At 45.2% G+C, this 14,036-nt stretch overlaps 1 protein-coding gene across 1 annotated transcript in view; it reads right to left on the bottom strand.

The window, feature by feature from the left end:
* LOC136610917 (NXPE family member 3-like) overlaps positions 1–2,651 on the bottom strand; it is a 67,048-nt gene extending 64,397 nt beyond the window's left edge. Inside the window, exons 1-2 of the mRNA XM_066590109.1 lie at positions 2,542–2,651; positions 2,255–2,384 (exon numbers count right to left, since the gene is read on the bottom strand). The gene's annotated coding sequence lies outside the window, so the exon portion shown is untranslated. The remainder of the gene's footprint in view (positions 1–2,254; positions 2,385–2,541) is intronic.
* Positions 2,652–14,036: the final 11,385 nt, after the last annotated feature.

Here is a 14,036-nt window from a genome sequence, read left to right as displayed (position 1 = left end):
GCACGATGAATTTTCGGGAAGGGCTTAAAATTTCCCTGAAATTCATCCAGAAATGTGTAAAAAGTTAAAAAAATATATACTCACCTTGTCCCGGCAGACGGAGTTCAGCCGCGGCCAGCCGGCAGTTCTCCTGAGTTCTGCTATGAGTAGTATTCAGCAGCCGGGGCTCAGCGCAGGGACCAATCAGAGGCAGCTCTCAGCTGAATGACAGCTGAGAGCTGCCCCTGATTGGTCCCTGCGCTGAGCCAATCAGAGGCAGCACTCACTCACCCATTCATGAATTCATGAATGGATGAGTGAGAGCTGCCTCTGATTGGTGAGAACTGTGACCAATCAGAGGCAGCTCATTCAGCAGGCGGGTATTTTAAATCCCCGGCTGCTGAATACTACTCATAGCAGTTAAGGAGAACTGCCGGCTGGCCGCGGCTGAACTCCGTCTGCTGGGACAAGGTGAGTATATATATTTTTTTTACTTTTTACACACTTCTGGATGAATTTCAGGGAAGGGCTTATATTTTTAAGCCCTTCCCGAAAATTCATCGTGAGATCGCCCGCAGCCCATTGCCCATTGCTTTCAATGGAGCCGGCTGTATTGCCGGCTCCATTGAATTCAATGCGCTGGACAGCACTGGACAGCTCCGGTCCGTTTCTAATGAAACACGGCTAGGAGCAGTTTTTTGGGGTGATTTTTCGGCCCCGGTCACACGATTTGCGGATGCGCATCCGTCATGCGATCCGCAAATCCCGGGAAAAAACGCCCGTGTGACCGAGGCCTTAGAGTTTTCAACTTTTGTAAAATAACTTTTTTTTAAATATATATTCAAAGTCCTCTAACGTTTTTATTTTCCCATTGACGGAGCTTTATGAGTGTTTGTGTTTTGAGTGACGAGCTGCAGTGTTTATTGGTACCATTTAGGAGCACATATGGCTTTTTAATCACTTTATAGCATTCTTTTGGGAAGTAAAATGAACAAAAAAAGCATTTTAGCTCAGTATTTTGCTTTTTTCTTACAGTGTTTTCCATGCAGGATAAAAAGTGTGTTCAATTTACTGTACAGGTCATTATAGATGCAATCGTACCAAACGTGTAAGCTTGTATTTATTTTTTGCAATAAAGAGGGGAAAGTGTGTAAAGGAAGAACTTTTTTTTTACATTTTTTGTAGGGGACTTGAAGCTATTGATTTATGGTCACTCTGATAATGCTTCTGCACTGCAATGCATTATCACTAATCCTAGCAATCACAGTCCATGGTAAACCTGGGCGCCATTGTCATAGCAACCCTTCAGCCCTCCACAATTATAAGGCAGAGGGCCAATGCCATCAAAGAGGGAGCATCCTCCTCCCTCTGTGAAGGCTTTGCATGCCACAATCAATACTGATAGTGGCATTTAAGGGGTTAACAACAGATATCAGTGTTCTCCCAGTCACAGCCAGCTCCCACTGTAGATGACACACATGCTTTCCATATTGCCTAAATGTATGCTCATTTACGGGAACTTCTTCCCAGCCAGAGTGCACATTTACGCCCTAGGGCGGGAAGGGGTTAAAGGCTACTCTGGACAGCTTTGGGGTGCGAAATGTTTACTTGCATATATGAATTATTGAGAATAAATAAGGCAGTTGGTTATGGAGAAGAGGAATTAAATGGTCACAATAGTGATTATGTATGGACATAGTATTCATATATATATATATTATGCTTGCTTCATACCAGCAGCTTTCATCTGTTTCTGACGGTTTGTTGGCAATGGCCACAGTCAGAGCTAGTTCCAATGGTGCCCATTTAACTCTTTAAATACTGCAGCCAATGCTGACAGCAGGGTCTAAGTAGCTAGCCAGAGACCGGGCACCTCTGGCACAACATCAACCCTCATGTGACGCAATTCTGCTGCCGATGGGCTGGCATGGCTTAATAGACTGCCAGTTAAAACTACAATATACTGCAATAGTGAAGTATTACAATATGTTGTACAAGCGATTAAACAATTACAAGCTAAAGTCCCCCATGGGGACAAAAAATACAGACATTTATGTTTAATTAAAACATTGAAATAATTAGGAGAATTGTTAGCATGTCTGTAAAAGTCTGAAATATTAAAAAATTGCATTATTTATCACGTAAGAAAAATAGAACAACGTGGGGGTTTTTATCACGCTGCCAATAAGAAGCTGAATAAATCAGTGATTGAAGGGGTTTTTCAAGACATAAAAAAGTTAAACCGGCTTTAAATGAACCAAAATTGAATACTCACCTTACACTTTGGCAGTGATGTTCCACAAGTCCGATCTTGCCGTATCGTTGGGAGCGCCTGAGGGCTTACTGCTCAACACCTGCTTCTTGCGCAGCTTGGCTTAATGACTAGATGAAGAATACTTTCCATCCTACAAAGTATTTATAATAAGGGGTTATAGTGTGAAGAGCGACTCTTCACATTACATGCAGGTACGGATGTAGCAAACGCTACTGTGATAACTGCATGGGCGTTGGCACTCCACAGTACATTCCCAATAGAACCATATCCACTATCACTTTACTCACTCAGTTGGAGCGCTCATGTCTCAGTGTTCATTGTGCTTGGTCATTTTTTGGCTTGCTTGTTTTGAGGATGGAGAAGCTTCCTGGTCACGTTCAGTTGGGAGCCTTCTTACCCTGAGCTCTCCCTCGTGAGCGCACCGGGCTCTGCCCAATCACCATAACTTACATTTTATGAGTTTTCTTATAGTAAAACCCTCTAAATCTTACAGGTCTTTCCGGTTTTCAGACTCCAGCATGATTCTGAGCTAGTTTGATTCTGGTTTCCTATAAAAAGCGCAGAATTATCCAGCTTCACAGGGGTCTGTTTTTTGTAACTGTTGGTTGTTTGTGTATGTGCTTAACCCCTTTTATTTTTCCATTTTCGTTCCCCCCCCCCTTCTTTTTCTGCCATCTTTCATTGCGTCTGGTCTCCACAGCGTACAAACTGCAACAAAATGACCTGATAACTTTATTCTATGTGTCTTTATGACTATTCCAAACTTGCATCATTTTTTTTCTGTACGGCTTGTATTTTTTTTCAAAGAAGCTTCATTTATTAAAATTTTTTTCTGCCACCATCTTCTGCGCGCAATAACTTTTAAGATTTGCCATCAACATAGTTGCGCGGGGGCTCATTAGTTGCAAGATATCCTGTAGTTTATGTCGCTACAATATCGGAATACATATGACTTTTTGATCGCTTTTTATGACATTTTTTCTGGGAGACAGGGTGACCGAAAAAGTGCATTTCTGGTGTTCTTTATTTTTTGTTTTCAGATGACATTCACTGTGTGGGATAAATAATGTAATACTTTGATAGATCAGACTTTTACGGACGCGGCGAAGCCAAATATGTATTTTTATTTAGTTTTATTTTTTTAAATCAACTTTTTTAGTATTTTCAGGTATTTTCCATTCAAGATATAGTGAACACACTACATTCGCCGTCAAGAAAGAATATGAGCAGTATTTTAGCCAAGGTCTCGCACAATTTAAGATATTTACTAAAACTTGGGTACTGCCACAAACAATGATCTCAGTCTCTTCAGGCCTATTGTTAGCCGGAAAAAGTGCTGTAAGGGAGCCTTGTGAGCTTCCCAGACCATAGGAACATTGTGATCTCCAGCAGAATTGATCCTGAAGTATTCCTCAATCAATTCCCCTATGTGAGATCTTTCCTCTGTGGAGTTCAATAAAGCCTCGTTTAAGCACCACCTCCTTTCGCGTGGGGTTTCACGAAAAGCACAGACATCCACATGCAAAGGGGCGTAACTGATATAGTTATGGAGTCGATTTTAGCTTTTTCAAGATGTGACAGGAGACCAGGGGAGACAAAGAGATAGTCCAGCCTTTGATAGGAGGAATGCACATGGTAGAAATAGGAAATATCTTTAGTAGAGGGGTGTAGAAAAGCAAGGCGTCCACAATTCTTCATTCTTGTACGGACCGGGATAACATTTTAAGTTTCACCTGAGAGACCTGAGAACGGTCCACCGAGAAATCTAGTAAGGGGTTCAAGGTGACCTTTAAAGCCCCTCCAAGTACAATGTACCCCTCCGCAAACTGTTTGAGAACCTCTAATTGTTTAATCAACCATGAAATTGGATCAGAATTGGGTGCATACAGATTAGTGATAGTCATTTTGGTGTTATTTATTGAGACTCTTTCCTCCCCATCAGTGTATTGCGCCTCAAGGGTAATGGGGGAAGATTTGTGAAAAAGAATGGAAACCCCTTTTGAAGCAGAACAAGGATGAGAATTATAGTGGCTTTTGTGGAAAAGCCTCCCTAGTGGGGACATATGTCTATTGTTTTTGAAATGTGTCACCTGCAGCAGCAGAATTTTTGCCCCATACTTTTCTAGAAGTTGGGCAACATTACGTCTCATACCAGGAGAGTTCAGACCCCGGACACTGAATGATGTGAAACGGATACTTTAACTAATGGAGTACTCACTGCCCTATATCCTTTCCAGTACCTCGTTGGTAACTGGATTTATGATTAATCGCTATACACTGGAACATGGACATTATATTCCATCTTGGCCTCTAAGCAAGTTATTTATTAGACTGTTCCCACGCCAGTGATGGGCTATTTAGAGTGGGCTTCAGGTTTTTATGACAACTGTATACTGATCTGCTTGATGCAGGTGCAATAGCGCCAGTGGTCCATACATTCAGTGTTATCCCTGTGAGAGCTCCACATTAGGGCATTATTGTCCATGCAATGCTATACCATTGTTACATAGCATTGAGCCTAAGCTATACAGGCACTATTCTATCTAGTTTATGATTTTGGGCCAACACTGTATCTCCATGACAACAGCTTGGTGTTGACTTGTTTGGCGTATGCGCAGTGGTTCGTTGTTCCGTGCACCTGCTGTAAATCTCGCTTGAGTTCAGCAATTCCACGCATGAGCGATATAATATTTGAACACTATGCAATTGAATTAGATGGAGTTTCTATACACGCCACAGCCATTCCTGATCCCACACCTACTGCCAGCCAGCCAGTAAGTGTGTACACCTCCTCTGGGAGGTCTTACCATTTTAAATGCATGTTATGATTGGTTTCTGTGGTGTATATATTGTCAGGTTGGTGTGGTTGTGTTCTAGCTTGACAAAGACCCCAGGAGGGGTTAAAAGGTTGCATATATTTTTTGTATATGGACTAATAAAGAAGCATCATATTTATGCATATTTCACAAACCCGGTTATGCTGCTCAATATTTGCAACTTTTGAAGTGGACTGTTCACCCTGGAGTTAGGACCTCTTCTTTGAGCTTTGCTGCTGTTATCGGACCACACCGGTACCAATCTGATGACCTCGTTGCCAGGTGCCAAATTGGTAGATATGGAAGCTCGTGATGAGAAGATTTGCTAGCAATTATCTATCAATAGGATGCAATCACTCCATGTTATGTCAAGACACTTCTCCATGAGAACTCAATGAATTCTACTTTATTATCAACATTACCAACTCTTATACAGAAAAAAGAGGGCGTATTCACAAGTTACTTGGTACAAAGATTAGTGTTACATAGGTGACAAAGCTGATTGAGCATAAGGCTTATTGACATCTACCAAATAGTCTCAAAGCTCTTAAGGGTCGTCTTAGACATAGAAATTACTGCAGTCAGGATATTGTTATCGCACTAGACTCTATTTCTGCTATAGTTGTGTGTCTTCTCTGTTAACATAGCTTAGCCTTATTAAATTTGTCTGTTGACTTCTTATCTTAAAATCCTACTTACCGGCACTACAAAGCATAGGTTTTAGTCTTCTATTTAAGGGTCAGTAGTCCAATACAAGGTAAAAAAACATACACTTATTGCATTCTGAAACTTAACGCTTTATATTCCATGACACTTTTTGCTTTGTGCCTCACAGCATTGGTGTTCTCTTGGGAGTGCTGCTGTGTCTCAGTGCTTGTAGTGAAATGGATGCCGTCCATAACAGTACTGGTCATGCAGATACAGAACGATATCTAGAGAACAAAATGGTAAGATAAACAGCGAGAATATAGATGTTAATAATACAGGTAAATTATATATATATATAATTCTGGCACCTAATCTGCGTGTGTATGTTGAAGATCGCTAATTAGGGAAAAAAAAATAAGGGGGGTGGGGGGTGAAAGTGAAGAGGTAGGGAAGGGAAGTGGGGTATTTGAGATAGGAGGGGAGAGGGTACAAGGTAAAGCTGTAAGTATCTGCGCAGGCACAGTATATATGCACTAGTCTTGAGGAAGATATAGGCTGTTACCGTGCAGATCACTAGGAGCCCTTATAGGTAACGGGGGAAAAGTTACAATGAGAACAAAATAACTTGGGAAACTAATTAAGCCTGGTCAGACAGGCACCATCATGGACCAACACTAAAAGGAAAAACCAAGTGTATTTTTTCAATAAAGAGAGAAGAGGTACACTTCAAACCATTAGAAGAACTCTAACTGTGAAAGAGGTGGAAAAAGAATGGAAGGTGAGCACAGAGAGCTCCTAAACATACTCCATCTGTCAAAATGTCCTGGATCACGTAAACAAAAACAGAACGGATCAAGTCCAAGAGGATAAGGCTCTTAGATGAGTTGCCTCTAGGGGATTTAGGGTTCCCAACCAGCTGCCAACTTTCTAGGGAAGTCAGGCGGGGAAACCTAGGAAGCTCCATCAGTGGAAGCCAGCACAGCAGGTCAATCAGCTCATTTTCAAGCTGGTGTCAGCAATTTTGTAAATCCTCAGGGGAAAAAATGTTGATTCTTCGGCCTCCCCAGGTGATCCCCCGGTCAAAGGGGAACACCCAGGTGTATGTGCCCTTAAGGCCTCCAGTAGCGGCCACAGCATATAGCGTTTAGCCAGGGTAGTCAGGGCCAGGTGTTGATAGAACTATATCAGCACCCCGGTATATTTCAGATCTTTACTATTTCTAGCAGCTTCTAGCATTGTGAGGGTGTCAGGGAACACCAGGAGTTAACAAATTACATCCCTCAGAGGGTCTGAACAAGAAGGAGGGGGTCTCAGTGCTGTATGTATCAATCAATGGAGATGTGAGATGCTCTGTCTGGACCAAGTAATAGTGGGAACAATTCTGTGGCCATCTTGGGCAGTGCCTCCACGGCCCAAGACTCGGGAAGGCACTTAAGTCTCACATTGCTGCGTCTATTGCAATTTTCAAGGTCCTCTTGTAATTATTCTGTTCAGTTGGGAGTGATGTTCTTTAACTGTGCTAGCTCCCCCCAGTCTGCAGTAATGGCGGCTGAGGAAGACTCAAGCTCTTCCACTTGTCTCCCCATATGTCTGACCTCATCTTTAATTTCAGACAGGCCAGACATTACAAGGCGCAGAGCCCTAGAGATCAATTCCCTCATGAAGCTCTTGAAGAGCTGCTCACTTTCATCTCCTTGGGTAGAAGCCTCCTCCTCCCATTCTGTACAGTGAATAGCTGCTGCTGACAAATTCGGTAACATCTTGCTGGCAGCATGGGGAGGATTGAGAACTTTGTTCTTTGAGGAACCTCTGCATGTCAGCTTGTCCTTTACCTTTGCTAGTTTTTCCCATTGTATGGGACTTCTTGCTTCTGCTTTAGTTGTATGAAGGTGCCCTTGTGACAGAACTTTTTCATCAAGCTCCGCCCCCAATGATTCTCTATTGACTAGAAAGTTTATTGCAGGCAGACAGGAAAAATTGAAGAAAGGTTAAGACTAGAGATGAGCGAACACCAAAATGTTCGGGTGTTCGTTATCCGGAACGAACTTCCCGCGATGTCCGGGTGTTCGTTTCGAATAACGAACCCCATTGAAGTCAATGGGCGACCCGAACATTTTTGTATTTCGCCGATGCTCGCTAAGGTTTTCATGTGTGAAAATCTGGGCAATTCAAGAAAGTGATGGGAATGACACAGTGACGGATAGGGCAGGCGAGGGGCTACATGGTGGGCTGCATCTCAAGTTCACAGGTCCCACTATTAAGCCACAATAGCGGCAAGAGTGCCCCCCCCCCCCACTGTCAGCATAAAGATCGTTCTCCTCTGCCACAGCTGTAACAGCTGTAGCAGAGAAGAACGATGTTTGCCAATTGAATTCAATGGAGCGGCAATACAGCAGGTTCCACTGAATGCAATGGGCTGCCCGCAATCGCAGGATGAATGGTCGGAAAGGGGTTAAATATATAACCCCTTTCCTGCAATTCATCCAGAAATGTGTTACACTAAAAATATATACCGGCGTATAAGGCGACGGGGCGTATAAGACGACCCCCCAACTGTCACCTTATACGCCGGTAATACAGTGGAGCAAAGAATAAAAAGCATTACTTACGTTTTTAGATGATCTGCGGCGCTCCTGCAGGCTGTCACTCCCTCCTAATCCACGGCAGAGTATTGCTTTCTGGAGGCAGGGCTTGAAATCCCTGCCTCCAGAAAGACACGTGCCTTCAGCCAATCACAGCCAATGACAATGATGTCATTGAATGGCTGTGATTGGCTGTGTTTCTGGAGGCGGGGATTTCAAGCCTTGAAATCCCCGCCTCCAGAAACACAGCCAATCACAGCCATTCAATGACATCATTGTCATTGGCTGTGATTGGCTGAAGGCACGTGTGCTTCTGGAGGCAGGGATTTAAAGCCTTTCGTGGAGAAAGGAATACTTTGCCGTGGATTAGGAGGGAGTGACAGCCTGCAGGAGCGCCGCAGATCATCTAAAAACGTAAGTAATGATTTTTATTCTTTGCTCCACTGTATTACCGGCGTATAAGGTGACAGTTGGGGGGTTGTCTTATACACCCGGTCGCCTTATACGCCGGTATATATTTTTAGTGTAACACATTTCTGGATGAATTGCAGGAAAGGGGTTATATATTTAACCCCTTTCCGACCATTCATCCTGCGATCGCCGGCAGCCCATTGCATTCAGTGGAACATGCTGTATTGCCGCTCCATTGAATTCAATGGGCAAACATCGTTCTTCTCTGCTACAGCTGTTACAGCTGTGCCAGAGAAGAAGGATTTGTCTTCTATATGTTCTCAATGGGGTCAGCGCTGCTGCCGCTGGCCCCATTGAGCGCATATAGAATGCATCCATAGCGAACCGCGGGAGGGGCAGACTTTTATATCAGGCGGACACCTTATCTCCCCAGCCACTCACAGCAGGGGGGTGGTATAGGGCTTAAACGTTGCAGGGGGAAGTTGTAATGCCTTCCCTGTCTTTATATTGGCCAAAAAAAAGCGCTAACGTCTCAGGGAAGAAAGTTAAAGTAACCCGGACACCGCATGGTGTTCGTTACGGATAACGAACATACCGAACACCCTAATATTCGCACGAATATCAAGTTTGGAAGAACACGTTCGCTCATCTCTAGTTAAGACCTTCCACACAAGACTCCATGCAAACAATTCCACCTCTGAAACTTGTTTAGAACTCTGGTGTAAGATCTCCGTAAAAATTTAGGCCAAGCCTGTGCAAGTCTTTTTTTTTTTAAATCATACTTTATTAAGATTTTCACAAATCAGAATAAACATAGCTTTTCGTAATATTAAACTTCAGAAATACAACTGCGGCCTTAGTGGCCCCTTGGAGTAACATTCTGGAGCAAAACAATGCAGCCAAAATCCTCTGACACTCTCAGGTGAGGCCTATGAAACCTCTACAAAACAGTTGTTTTATTACTACACAGTCATGAACCAGAATATTAATCCAACATGAGACAAACATCAAAACTCCAAAAAAAAAAAAGGGGGGGGGGGAGGGGGCAGTGGGGAAGGAGAGGGGAATAGCTCTCTAATGAGTCTACTGATATAGTGCACTACTTGGTGTGTAATATACAGCCCAATGATGTGCCAAGTTTCATTTGTTTAAACTGTGTTAAAGTTGAGTGTATATGTGTTTCTGTGATTCGGGTCAGCAGCCCCAGCACTGGGAATGTGATGCTGAAGGGACACACCCCTATGAGGTCAGCCTGCCTGTCTGCAGACCCAGTATGAGAAGGAAGCAGAATGTGATGACACAGAGAGAGCAGCAGCCATCTTTGCAAGAGAGAGAACCAAGTGTCTGTGCTGTATTGAGAGTGTGTGGAGATCTTAGAGGACTTTCCTGTGCAGCTAACCTGTGTGTAATTCAGTCCAGAGGCAGACAGAGGAAAGAGACAGTATGTTCAGTGGAGCCATGCTGAAAGGACTGTGCCCAGTGGCTAACCAGTAATACTGACATTGTGGCTGTGGACATTGCCGCCAAAGCTAAAGACTGGCAGTGCTGTTGAGTACCGGACGGTAACTGCACAACCCCTGGCTTATATCACCCCGCGGTGTATGGATTCTGCAGGACTGTCAGTGTGCCGAGCTACTTGCTGTTGGATCCCATTGCATCCATTCGGTTTTCCTGCCTGCTGAGAAGGATCTTATTGCCTCGGATATTGTGATAACCGTGCGGAGAGGACGCTTCACTATACAAGGAAGGAACGACATTGGGCCCCAACGCGCGCTTCTACACACTGTAAGCAGTCCACCCGGACCACTGGTAAGAGGGGTACGCACCCAAATATGAAGTTAGGGTCAGTTAGGGATAGTTTGGGGACTATTGTTCTTTCAGTGTCCGTGCTGTGGAGGTGGACATAGTAACCGTGGAATACATTGTGAAATCTAACTTGAATTGTTTAAACTATACTGTGTATTTTGCTTGTCATTATTCTTGTTCTTTTACCATTAACTTGCCTTTATTAACCTGTAGTAAATACATTTTTCTTAAAGGGGTTGTCCCGCGCCGAAACGTTTTTTTTTTTTTTCAACAGCCCCCCCGTTCGGCGCGAGACAAACCCGATGCAGGGGTTTACACAAAAAACAGGATAGTGCTTACCTGAATCCCCGCGCTCCGGTGACTTCTTACTTATCTGCTGAAGATGGCCGCCGGGATCTTCTCCCTCGGTGGACAGCAGGGCTTCTGTGCAGTCCATTGCCGATTCCAGCCTCCTGATTGGCTGGAATCGGCACGTGACGGGGCGGAGCTACACGGAGCCGCTCTCCGGCACGAGCGGCCCCATTGAGAAAAGAAGAAGACCGGACTGCGCAAGCGCGTCTAATCTGGAGATTAGACGCTGAAAATTAGACGGCACCATGGAGACGAGGACGCTAGCAACGGAACAGGTAAGTGAATAACTTCTTATAACTTCTGTATGGCTACTAATTAATGCACAATGTACATTACAAAGTGCATTAATATGGCCATACAAAAGTGTATAGACCTACTTGCTTTCGCGGGACAACCCCTTTAACTTGACCACCCCGTGTGCGTCCTTTCTGGTTGCGGAGACCAAATCACCTGCTTTGCTTTCGGTTCACAAGTGCACCAGATGTAAATGAGGTTTCACTCCATCCAACATTCGTGTAGTCACTTAATCGCTCAGAGGTCTTTCTTCAGTATCTGCCAGGGATCCCAAATATGCAAAAACTTCTCATTCGAACCCCTCGACCAACTAGTAAGCTCTTCCAGGTTGTACAGAAGATCCACCTTATCTGTCCAGTGCTCCAGTGTAGGGGGTAATTTTTGAAGCCAAACGAGCGGGTTAAGTGCCTTTGCAGCACCTATTAAAAAAAAACAGCTTATGTGTCAATGGGTGAAAAAGAGTGGATGGCTTCCAAAAAAACACCATTGCAGGTGTGATTTTCAGATTATAAGAAGAAAATTTCTGCAGCACCACCTCTACCTCCCGCCAAAAGGGAACTACCATCTGACACTCCCACCAGGTATGAAGGAAAGAACCAACACCGACATTACATATCCAGCATCTGTTGTGAGGAACAAGTCTGCTGGAAGTTGTAGTGCTCCAGTATTACACAGCTAGACCTGTTTGCAGCCTTCTGTATAATTTTTTTCTGGCTGCAGTTTGCGTTACAATACCACTGTCAGCATAAGAGTGTATGCAAATAATTCCATAATTATTTACACTGGTCTGTGTCTGCAGTGAATTATACGCACAGCCCAGGGCCAACACAGCCACGTTTAGAGGGAAAGTGATATAGACAGTATACATCCTATATTCTTTTTCAAACCCCCAAAAAACAAGCTTCTTCTTTGGGCTACATCTCACCGTCTCAATCTAGCTGGGTGCCTGCTGGGGGTTGTACTGCTTCACTATTTCATAGCTAGGCCTGTTTGCAGCCTTCCGTATAATTTCTTTCTCTCTGGAGTTTGCATTACAATACCGCTGTCAGCGCGAACGTGTACGCCAATAATTCCATAATTATTTACACCAGTCTGTGTCTGCAGTGAATTACACCTCGGTCTCACCGCTAAACAGTACTGTAATATTACCGGGGCCACTGCTAAGTATTTCAACTCAGCTACTGTGCAGAGCGTCCCACAATACCATTTCCGTTGGTGGGGTTGAGATCGCCGCAGTTACCAGCAGTATCCACTGGCTTTACAGTCTTCTTCCACTCCACACAGCCTCTATAATCTACAAGTCTCTGTGAGAAGTAAATTACCCCTAGGTATCAGCGTGAGACAGCAGGTTACTTTTTCCTAGTCACAGCATAGAGCCTCCGCTATCTACAAGTCTCTGTGTGCGGTGAATTAAGGCCCAGTGGTCAGTGCTATAGAGTGGGATAATTTATTTGGCCCCTGCTGTATTCGTAATCCGCCATGCTGAGGGGTAGGAGTAGGGGTCGAGGACATGGACGCGTACGAGGACGCGGAGGTCCAAGTGAGGGTGTGGGCACAGGCCGAGTTCCTGGTCCAGGTGAATCACAGCCAACTGCTACGGGATTAGGAGAGAGGCAACCTTCTGATGTCCCCAGCTTCATATCACAATGTATGAGTCCACATGGTAGACCTTTATTACAAACAGAGCAGTGTGAGCAGGTCCTGTCGTGGATGGCAGAAAATGCATCCAGCAATGTATCAGCCACCCAGTCTTCTACGCAGTCCGCTGCTGCAACTCTGAATCCTCTGGCTGCTGCTCCTTCTTCCTCTCAGCCTCCTCACTCCATGAAAATGACACATTCTGAGGAGCAGGCAGACTCCCAGCAACTGTTATCGGGTCCCTGCCTTAAGTGGAAAAAAATGGTTTCTCTCTCACCTGAGGAGTTTCTCGTGATCGATGACCAACATTTCGAAAGTTGCCAGGGTCCGGGTGATGAGGCTGGGGACTTCCGGCAACTGTCTCAAGAGCTTTCAGTGGGTGAGGAGGATGATGATAATGAGACACAGTTGTCTATCAATGAGGTAGTAGTAAGGGCAGTAAGTCCGAGGGAGGAGCGCACAGCGGATTCGGAGGAAGAGCAGCTGGATGATGAGCTGACTGACCCCACCTGGTTTGCTAAGCCAAGTGAGGAGAGGTCTTCAGAGGGGGAGGCAAGTGCAGCAGCATGACAGGTTGGAAGAGGCAGTGGGGTGGCCAGGGGTAGAGGCAGGACCAGAGCGAAGGATCCTCCAACTGTTTCTCAGAGCACACCCTCGTGCCAAGCCTCCGTGCAGAGGGCTAGGTGTTCAAAGGTGTGGATGTTTTTCAGTGAAAGTGCGGACGACCGACGAACAGTGGTGTGCAACCTGTGTCGCACCAAGATCAGCCAGGGAGCCGCCATTACGAGCCTCACCACCACCAGCATGTGCAGGCATATGATGGTCAAGCACCCATAAGGTGGGACGAAGGCCGTTCACCGCCTCCGGGTCACACCACTGCCTCTTCCCCTGTGCTCCATTGTGCCCCACAGATCCAACTCCCCTCTCAGGACACAGGCATGAGCGCCTCCCGGCCTGCACCCACACCCTCACCCTCACCTCCACTGTCTTCAACCCCATCCAGCAATGTCTCTCATCGCAGCGTTCAGCTTTCGCTAGCGCAAGCGCAAATAGGCCGCCACGCACCCGCACGCTCAAGCTTTAAACGTACATATTGCCAAATTAATCAGCCTGTAGATGCCTCCGCACAGGCTTGTTGAAACTGAGGCTTTCAAAAACATGATGGCGGCGGTCCCGCGCTACTCGGTCCCCAGTCGCCACTATTTTTCCCGGTGTGCCGTCCCAGCCCTACACCAG

Source organism: Eleutherodactylus coqui, chromosome 2, assembly GCF_035609145.1.
Source record: "Eleutherodactylus coqui strain aEleCoq1 chromosome 2, aEleCoq1.hap1, whole genome shotgun sequence".
NCBI classification, from domain to species: domain Eukaryota; kingdom Metazoa; phylum Chordata; class Amphibia; order Anura; family Eleutherodactylidae; genus Eleutherodactylus; species Eleutherodactylus coqui.
Note: the sequence above shows the minus strand (reverse complement) of the source record. Positions and strands in the feature narration are given on the sequence as shown.